Source organism: Crocodylus siamensis, chromosome 1, assembly GCF_052110815.1.
Source record: "Crocodylus siamensis isolate JL-2025a chromosome 1, ASM5211081v1, whole genome shotgun sequence".
NCBI classification, from domain to species: domain Eukaryota; kingdom Metazoa; phylum Chordata; order Crocodylia; family Crocodylidae; genus Crocodylus; species Crocodylus siamensis.
Genome location: NC_143395.1, coordinates 181436830 through 181447685, shown reverse-complemented (window position 1 = coordinate 181447685; position 10856 = coordinate 181436830).

Sequence of the window (10856 nt, the reverse complement as noted above, 5' to 3'; positions counted from 1 at the left end):
CAAATATGAGACCTATTTTTTTCTGTGGAAGTGAACTTTTAGCATGAAGAATCTTGGTGAACCAAGTACGATGAAAGCTTTGCCATTGACTTCAATAGAGTCAGGATTTCGTGTCTACAGTCTGCAGAAAGTGATCTTCTTCCCCAGCTGGTTTTGACTACTGCCCAAATAGACAGGTAGGGGCTACTGTGCTTTTTGAAAGTGACATCTTCCAGTGACATGTAAAACTGAAGCTGTGATGACTTGTTAAGTAGAGCTGGTCAAAATCCAAAAAACTATTTTTGCAAAAAATTCGAAGTTGTTTTCATTTCAGTTATATTTACTTTGATCTTCTTTTTCCAAGATTTTTTGTGATCTTTCATCTTCCACAGAATTATGAAAAATTACACTGAGATCATAGAAATGGTTACAGAAAATGTTCTTCTCTCATTTAGATCCCAATTTCAACAATTTTTATAACCAGGTTAAAAGATTCAAGCAATCCATTTTTCATGAAAAGCACTGATGATTTTATATGAAGAATTTCATTTTCACAAACGCCATTTTTAATGAAAAAAATCCAATCAGAAAATATTAATCGGCTCCACATGCGACCAGTGTGCAACAGTGTCTATACAATTGTCAGAATGTCAAATGTCTTGCCAAATTCCCATTCACATAGCTGCATTCCCCTGTATTTAACGCCAGTGAGGTTTCTACTGGAGCACATTACATACTTCCTGTCTGAAACTATGGCTGCTGTTAAACAGCAAATGGAGCAATTCTTCTGCATAGCATCATACATCTGTTAAACAGATATGGCATTTTGGGTCCTTCAGTTGTAAAGCATTATAAAAAAGTAAAACAATCATAATGTCAGTGTCCACATCCTTTCTGTAGTGGGGGCCCAAAACTGAACACGGGACTCCAGATGTGGCTTTACCAGTGCTGAATAGAGGGGAATAGTCACTTTCCTTGACCTGCTGGCCAGGGGCGACGCGTAGGGGGGGCACACGAGTACGTGCCCCCCCTAGAAAAAGGGGCCGCTGAACTGTGGGCAGTCGCTGCTCGCCACCAACACCACTGGTGGTGTCAGCGAGCGATCTGTGATCCCCGCTGGCTGCCGCCGCCACTGCCAGTCAGCCCCCAGCCTGTGCCCTAGCCAGTTTTCTATCTACTATTCATTCAGACCATACTTCCTTAGCTTGCCTGTGAAAATGTTGTGGGAGACTGTATCAAAAGCTGACTGTTTCTAATCACCTTTTTCTTCTCCAAGTGCTTAGAAATGGATTCCTAGAGGATCCACAATGTGGTAAAAAACGTCCCAATCAGGACTGAGGTGAAGCTGACTAGTCTGTAGTTCCCAGGATTCTCCTTTTTCCCTTTCTTAAATATAGGCAATAGGTTTGCCCTTTTCCAATCATCTGGAACTTCTCCTGGTCACCATGAGTTGTCAAAGATGATGGCTAATGGCTCTGCAATCACATCAGCCAACTCCCTCAGTATCCTCAGGTGCACCTCATCTGGCCCCATGAACTTGTACACGTCCACCTTTTCTAAGTAGCCCCTAACCTGTTCTTTCACCACTGAGGGCTACTCACCTTCTCATCCACACTTTCCCTGATCCTCTTCTTGCAACCGACGTACTTGTAGAAACCCTTCTTGTTACCCTTCACATACCTTGCTAGCTGCAGTTGCACTTTGGTCTTCCTGACTTCATCTCTGCATGCCCACACAGTGCTCTTATATTCATCCCTAGTTATCTGTCCAAGTTTCTACTTCTTATAAGTTTCCTTTTTGTGATTTAGTTTACTGAAGGGTTTAGTTTACTGCTAAGCCAAGCTCATCTTCTGCCATACTTGCTAGTCTTCCTGTACATTGGGATGGTTTGTTCTTGCGCTCTGAGTAAGGCTTCTTTGAAGTACACCCAGCTCTCCTGGACTCCTCTCCGCCTCAGACTGGCTTCCCAGTGGACCCTGCCTATGAGTTCCCTGAGTGAGTCGAAGTCTGCTTTTCTGAAGTCCAGAGTCCTTACTCCACTGCTCTCCATCCTTCCTTTCCTCAGGATCCTGAACTCAATCATCTCGTAGTCACTGCTGTCCAAATTGCCATCCATTACTACATTCCCCACCAATTCTTCTGCGTTTGTGAGCACCAGGTAAAGAAAAGCCTGGCCCCTAGTTGACTGCTCCAACACTTGCACCAGAAAGTTGTTCCCAGTACTCTCCAAAAATTTCCTGGATTCCTTTGCACTGCTATATTTCCCTTCCAGCAGATGTCAGAGTGACTGAAGTCCCCCATGAGAACCAAATATATATATAACATGAATGTGCAATGCACTCAAAAGTCCATGTTGAATCCTGAGAAAATACCAATTCCCCAACAATCACAAAGTATTTGTTATGTACCACTCTGACAGAAACCATTGAGAAAGGTGTCAGAACATTATACTAAAGTTCAAACAGAACCCTTTCTTTTTCCTTCTATCTACAAAACAAGGTGTAGAACAGTGGTTCCCAACCATTATAGACCCAAGACCCTTGTTAGATTTGAGGCGCCCCTCAGAAAATACCAACTCTTAGTTTCCCTGCTCACCACTCGCCATCACCGACACCACCAGCAGCGGCTGCAAGCAGTCTCTGCTCATTGCTCACCACCATGGTGCACCACAAGTCACAGAAGGCACCTGTCATTCATGATCTCAAGGCACCTCACAGTGCTGCAGCATCTTAACTGAGAATCACTCCTGTAGAGTGTTCAGAAGGAGCCTGAAAAGATCTATAAAAAATTATTTTTTCTATGCCTTAGATGTTACAATATTACAGAATTTCTTCCCTTAAATATATTTATCTGGCCCCTATAGCCAATGCTCTGGGATTCTCAGTTTGATCAGTCCTGGAGCTGTCTAATCCTGCAACTGAATCTGCTGCTAGTGTGGCAGCTGGCAACAAGCAAATGGAATTAGAGGTGACATTTAAAGGGCTTTTAGTCACAGCCCTGAGTAAGTGGGAAGCAATGAAGATCTTTCTGGTGGATGAGAGGGGATACATGTGTTCTATCATCCTATGAAAACTTAAGCTATGTCAAAATAAAAGTTATCTGGGCAACCTTAATTTATACCAGGTTTACATAAACATCATGACACTTATCTTTCATTACCTAACCACAAGCTACTGTGTGCCGTAAGACCCCTATGTTATTTAGTGCATATGGCTGAATAGTACTTACTGGGCACATCTACACAAGACGTTTACTGTGAAATTGCCTAACTAGCTCCACAGTAAACATCTTGGTTTCTACACATGAAGCTCTACTAGGGCACAGGAACTCCACAGCAGGTTAACTTCTAAATACAAGTACTATCCTGCTGCAGAGTTTTTTCATGTGCAGCAATGCATATGTAGATGCTAACAAGGCTGGCTGGGGCATGAGGGCATTTAAGTGTAGGGGGTGTCTGCTGGCTAGCCCCACACTGAAGCACCCTTATACCCTAACTAGCTCCTCCACAGCACATTGAGCTGGGTCAGAGCAGCCTCTGGGCTGGAAGGCTGACCGGGGCCCCCTGTCATCCAGAGCTACTCCACTCTGGCTCAATGCACTGCAGTCCTGGGTGCATGTTCAAACACCATTTAAATGTGAACCTGGGAGCAATAAAGTTGATATGTGGCAGAGTGTATTGATTTGAATTAACTGTATGTGTAGACACACCCACTGAGATAGGATGTTCACATCATGGCTAATTAGCCTGCCATCTGGGCCATAGCTCCTGACTGTCTTTGAAGTATGAGGACAATGATTATCTACAGCCATACTGCTTACACAAGGAGGGGAAAAAAACGCCTTGCTTTCTCCCCACTGCACAGCACTAGTATAAATGGAAACAACCTGTAGTTAGCTATACTTCTTATTTGTTCTTCAACTGTCAGGGAAAAAGTGGCATAACATCATTGTAACAATACTGATACTTACCATTTGGTAAAATATGCCCAAATCAGGATTGATGTCCCACTGTGCCCAGTCCTGTACAAATACATAAGCATCAAGGAGCTTCCTATTGAAGAGCTCAGGATCCAAATAAAACAAAATGCAATAAAGGGAGTGTGTCAAGCAAAAGGGGAGGGAGGAAGGAGCATAGTAAAACAACATCACAGTTCTTCTATCCACAACATTCCAGGAATCTGTAGCATGGGTCCACTATGCAATAACCATTTTGATTTAGCAGAGAGGAACCTGGCAAAGCTCCTGAACAAACCATTAACTCTTTACATGGCTCATCTGTAATAAGAAACCCATTCTTGATGTGCAACACAACTGATTAATTATCTGCACTGAAGTGGTCTGATACAGGACTCCTCAATGAGTGAGGGACAACAAACCTTACCAGCACAGGTTGTATAGCTACAGACCACCTGGATAAAGTGACCAGTAAAGACATACCGTTATCTGAACCCCTTGGTGCACCCAGCTGAACGTGCACATGCCTCTTGCGGCATCTCAAACTAGTTGAGAGCTGGCACCGCCTGTGCCATCTGTCATGGGGCCAGCCCGATACGGTGCAGGGCCATGCAGCTTCAGGCAGTACGGGGGCCACCTGGGCTGTCACCCAGGGCCCAGCCCTGCTTGTGGGGACCACGTGTCGTGCCAGGCTGGGTCCTGACTCCATGGGCCCTGCGTGCCATTGGGCTGAGCTGGTTCCATGGAGGCAGGGCCTGGCCCGGTGTGACATGCAGGCCCCGCAAGCAGAGCTGGACCCCAGGCCCAACTGGCCCTGGTGCTGCCTGAAGCCACGCCATGCCAAGCGAGGCCAGCCCTGCAACAAGCAGCACAGGTGGCGCTAGCTCTGAGGCAATGAGGGACACCCTGCACTGCTGAGGGCTCTGGCCACCGTGGGCCTTGGGTGCCCTACAGCCACTGCTGCTCCGGGGGTGAGCTGGGGCCCTGTGGGGGGGGGGCATGAGGGCCTGCGGGGGCAGTCTGTGTGCTGTCTGACCAGGCGGACTGCACCCTGTGGGGGGGCAGGGGACACACCCCTCCTGAACAACCCCCACAAAGCCCCTCCACAATCCACTCACAACACCCACATCCCCAAGCCACCCCCACATATCGCTCACCCACATACCCAGCCACAAACCCAAAACTCTGCACAAGCCCCATACCCGCCCAAACCTCACCCCCCACAAAACTACACCCACCCACAAACTCCCCCAACCCTCCAAATTGCTTTACACTTGTAAATATATCAATAAACCATTGCCCAGCTGATCTCTCTCTATATAGTGGCATTTTATTTTAGTAGCGGAAGAACACTATTTTGGGTATTTTAATGAGAGAATTAGGGTTTCTTATCAGAGTATTTGCAATTAGTAAACAGGGAACACCAGGATCTCTGCTGGTGAAACAAGTGATGAGACCCATGCAGAGGAGCTTGTCCAGGGCCAGCACTGGAGACCCAGCCATAAGGTGACTGACCTCTTGGCTATTTGGACCCAAGAGGCCATGCTTTGATAGTCTTCTGGGTGATAGCTGCCCAGATTTCATAGATTTATTTCATAGATATTTGGGCTGGAAGGGACCCCAGAGGATCATCGAGTCCAGCGCCCCCGCCCCAGGGTCAGGAAGTTAGCAGGGATCATAGGATCCCAGCAAGATAAGCATCCAAATGTGTTTTGAAGGCGTTCAAAGTGGGTGCTTGAACCACTTTAGGTGGCAGACTGTTCCAAACCTTGGGGGCTCGGACAGTGAAGAAGTTCTTTCTTATGTCCAGCCTGAACCGGTCACAGTGGAGTTTGTGACCGTTCGATCTTGTCTTCCCTTGGGGGGCTCTGGTGAACAGTCGTTCCCCCAGATCCTGGGGAGCACCCCTGATAAGCTTATAGGTGGCCACCAGATCACCCCTGAGCCTGTGCTTTTCCAGGCTGAGTAGACCCATTGCTCTCAGCCTCTCATCATAAGGTCTGTTTTCCTGAACTCTGATCATGCAAGTGGCTCTCCTCTGCACCCTCTTAAGCTTCTCCACATCCTTTTTGAATTGTGGAGCCCAAAACTGGATGCAGTACTCCAGCTGTGGCCTCACCAAGGCTGAGTACACCAGGAGAATGACGTCCCGGGATCTGCTTGAAAAGCATCTATGGATGCAAGCCAGCGTTTTGCTCGCTTTACTAGTCACAGCATCACACTGAAGGCTCATGTTCATCTTGTGGTCAACTGTGACCCCCAAGTCCCTTTCATCTGTAGTCCTAACCAGCATAGCACTACTGAGCCTATGAGCATGGTGCAGGTTTTTCCTCCCAAGGTGGAGAACCTTGCATTTTTCAGTGTTGAACACTATCAGGTTCTCATCCCCCCTTTTCATGAGTCTGTCCAGATCCACCTGGATCACCTCCTGTCCTCAGGTGTGGATCCTTCACCCCAGAGTTTTGTCTTTGGCGAACTTGGCCAGTCCACTTCTGACACCAGTGTCCACATTATCAATGTAAATGTTAAACGGTATAGGCCCTAGGACAGAGCCTTGTGGGACCCCACTGGTCACAGCGCACCAAGATGATTGGCTCCCGTCAACCACTGGTGTAGATGCCAGAGTGGAGGCATCCCATCCGGGTCTGGCAGGGGCACAGCCTTGGGGCTGCAGCAGGTCCAAGGGGGCAGATGCTGCTGCAGGTAGCAGGAGGTCAAAGCCAGGCAGCAGCCCCCACTGCCAGACTGCTGCAGTGGGTAGAGGGTGTAGGTTAGGTCTACTTCAGCAGTGCAGCGGGCACAAGGGATAGTGTCCCCAAGTGGATAGATACCAAGTAGCTGAGCTTCAGAAGCTCCTGTCTATTTGTATCTTTCATATTAATGTGGACCTTAAAGCCCACCCAGCTAACTAATAGCCCCTTTGTGGGGCCAAATGGTGAAAGATGCAATTAATTTCTTGGGACAACAAAAGCAAAAACAGAAAGGAATGATGTGGGGGGGTCAAAGGTTCAAAATATGAAAATAAGTTCTCCAGAGGGGGATAGCGAGTAAAGCCCCCTGGGCCATATGCATCAGTCCTCAAGGAGTCAGTGGATGCTGCCCACTGGTGCTCTGCCTGGAAACGTGCTTGGAAAAGTGAGAGGAGAGCAGACCAGCAGTCTCCAGGCTCTTTCCCAGCCAGAGACTCCTTCCTGGCCAAGTACAGGGCCCACTTGGCCAGGACCAGGAGGAGGCTGACTAGGAGGTCCCAGGACTTGGTGGGGCTGCAGATGGGGTGACCAAAAACAAAACAGTGGGGAGGTGAAATTCAGCCAGAGCCTCAGGAGGAGGTTCTGGAGGTGGAGGTGGAGGTAAAGGGGTTGCAGCCTGGTGCACTTGACGGTCATGTGCACCAGGGTCTCCCTCTGCCTGCAGAAAGGTGCCTGTGAAGCTTGTCACATACATGCCTGTGGCAACAGCTCCATGGAGGAGCTGCCAGCTGAGGTCCCAGTGGCTTGTGGGATGAGGGTAGAGTACAGACTCAGCCACTGGGGTGCCCCAGCCATGCTCTCAGGTCCTGCCACTTGGTGTCTGGGTGGGACTCAATGGTGGCATGATGGATTGTGCAGCACACAAGTGTGTAGAGATGGCGGTGATGAACAGTGGAAAAGCAGACCGTTCTGGTGTCCTCCAGCTGGCTCAGGTGGTGGAGTGGGGAGCGCTGTGAGGCGCTGGCCTCACAACAAACTCTGGTGGACTGGATGACGTGAGGGGCAGGGACCACCACCGTGCAGGACCTGGTCAACAAAGGCAAGGCCATGGGGAGGTAGGACAGTTTTCACCTCCTGCACCAGATGGCAGGTTCCATGTGTCGTGGGTAGACCCATGTGCCAGGCCAGCACAGCAGAGTCCACCCACTCCTGTCTATCATCGTCCAAGAGGTCTCTGATACTGAGGACAAGTAGCTCTGAGCTGCTTGCCAGGGCAGGTTTTTATATTGCTGAAGCCAATACATACCTGGAATGGAGCCCAGGTTGCTGCAGCTTGCACTGCATTTTGCCCTGCACAGGCAGGCAGCATGCTGCAGCATCAGCAGGCATAGAGACACTCTGGCCAGCTACCAGAGTGTCTCTGGAGGACCCAAGCCTGTGCCTTGAGGCAGCCAGAGTCAAGGCCACACATGCCTCTTGCCTGCGCCCCCTTTCCTCCACCCATCTTGCCTGCGCCCCCCCACGGCTCAGTGACTGGTGCCTCCTGGGTCTGGGGGGGCACCCAGGGTCCTCCTGCGGCCAATCACTGAACTGGGGGGGAGGGGCTGTACTGTAAGTACTTCCGGTCCACTTCCAGGTTCGCTGCCAAGCACGTAGAGGGTCCCCCCCGCACTCCTGTGGGTCGCTCTATGTGTCCCAGCATCACAGAAATCACAAGCCACGCCTGCTACCTCAAGTTATGTAGAAAAGATTTCTAAAGCTATGTCTATGTCGAAATCTTCAGATTTGGATCTGGCTGAATCAAATCAGGGACCATGATCCAAATCAACGAATCGAATAACTGTCCCTGATTTGGGCTGACTCCAAATCCGAATCAAATAGGGCCCACTTTGTACATCCCTACTACTTTTGACAGTCACAAGAAAGACTCCAGTACCACAGTATATGGGGCAGTCAGGCTGAGAGCATATTGTTCCAGTGCTCTAGGCTTTGCAACAGTTGCCAGCTTACTTGTGGATGAAGTTCAAAGCACAAATCATGACTAGCTCTATTCTGCAGCCAAACATCCTGGAAAATGCTTTTCCTTGGAGGGTGGGCCCCATGCTTGGAAGGATGGGGTTAACTCAGGGATGGGCAAAATGAAGCCTGGGGGTTGGATGCAGCCCACCAGGCCATTCTATCTGGCCTGCAGGGCTCCTAAAAAATTTAGAAAATTAATATTAATCTGCCCTGGGCTGCCTATTATGCAGCCCTTGATGGCTTGCTGAAACTCAGTAAGCGGCCCTCTGCCCAAAATAATTGCCCACCCCTGGGTTAACTGCTAGCTCCAGCAGTGGGGTACGTAGGAGCTGAAGAATGAGTTCTGGCCTCTGGAATTTATTTCACTTGGAACTAGGTCTGAGCTGGGCCGCCATTAAAAGCACGTTGGAAGACATATCTGTTCAGTTTTTCATAATACATCCAATCCAAAGTTTTTTAAATTAATGGAACAGTCTCACTGGGTGCCTGTACACATGATGATAACTGGCTTTTTTTGTGGTTTAATTGCATCGCACTGTACACATGCAGGGGTTTTTTTACGATTTAAGTGAGTTTGCTACATTGTAAACTAAACCACATCTGCATGTAGTTTAGTTTGCAACATAGCTATTTGTACATTACAGCCTTTGTCAGCTTGTTCCCCCTCCTGTGGGAGAGACGGGTTGAAGGCAGAAGCAGTGAGGGGCCAGATCCTTTTGTTTTGTTGTGTTTTTTTCATGAAGGCTGCCCACATCTCCCACAGCCAGGGGTTGAGCTGCTGGTGGGCTGAGCAGCCCCTGACCTGAAGAGGGCCCAAGTCCTTCCTTCTTTAGCAGCAGCACCCCCTGGGACCTCCCTGGTTGGGGGCTAGTGGGTGGGTGCTGCCCCAGGTCAGGCTTAGGGACTACTTGGATCAGGCTGGGTGGGTGCTGCCCAGGTGGCCCTGGGGGTGCCACCACCACGGAAAGAAGATTCAGGGCCCCCCACAGCTCAGTTGGCAGCTCACCCCCTGACTGCAAGAGAGGTAGGCAGGCTCCGCAAGATAAAAAAAAGGATCAAGCCCCTCACCTCTTTTTTTTCCCCTTCAGCAAAGCCTGCTTGTGCAAGCTCTGCCAGGCTGTGCATCCCCTGAGCTGTGATGGGGCCCAGTCCTTCCCTCCAGAGGTGCTATCCCCCAGGTCCCCCCTGGGCAGGGTGCTAGCTGCGCGGGGTGCTGCAGAGTTGGATCCAGAAGGTGCTGCCTGTGAGCTGGGGCAGCACATGCACAGCTAGCACCCTGCCTGGGTGGCCCCAAGGGGCAAGCTGTCAGCGGACCTTGAGCTGTAGGGGGCCCCCAAAACTTCCCTCCATGGCATCAGTGCCCAGATGGCCCCAGGCAGCACCATCGCTCAGGGAAGGCCTGGGGCCCCCTGCGGCTCAGGGGCCGCTTGGCCCACCAGCAACTCGCCCCCTGGCTGCAGGATAGATGGGCAGGGTACACAGGGCATAAAAAGAAAAATGATCAGGCCTTTCACAGTAACAGTCACTTTAACAGTGACAGAAGCCCCTACAATGAAACAGTGCATTTTTAAGCGTCATAATTAAAAACCTACCATTTCAATTTAGGGGACTAAACTCCCATCACATGTACAAGTGGCCACTGACTGCGGTGAGTCAGGGACTACACCCTAATTAGAACTCTGATACCTTCCCTGACCATAAATTGCATTTCTTGCCCAAAACTCTTATGGGAAAAGTAAATTTGTGCCAGGGGTTACAGTATGATCAGGTTACTTCTGATCTGGGGGCAAATGGCTGTTTTATGCATTATACCCAGACATTAACATGATGGACACGTTATAACCTTGAGTACTAAAGAGTCCCACTATAGCTATAACATATCTGCACATCTCACAGCAGGTGTCAAAGTCAGAAAAGAGGGAAGATAAAGTCTTACACCAACTTAGAGAAATGTCTGGTACCAACTTAACATTGTTCCAGCAACTAGCAGAACAGAGGTAAGTAGATTAACTTGCTGGCTGGAGGAAAACCTGCCAATGGAAGCCTGGCTTACTGTGAGAGGACACGCTTTCATCTTACACGGTGCCTTGTGCCAAGAACTATGAAATACATGTGCACTAGATAATCACTGATATTTCTTTTTTCCATGAGCAATCCTGAAGTAAGGGGGAAAAGCCAATTAACTTCACTGTAGCTGACTTTATTTTCATCTTG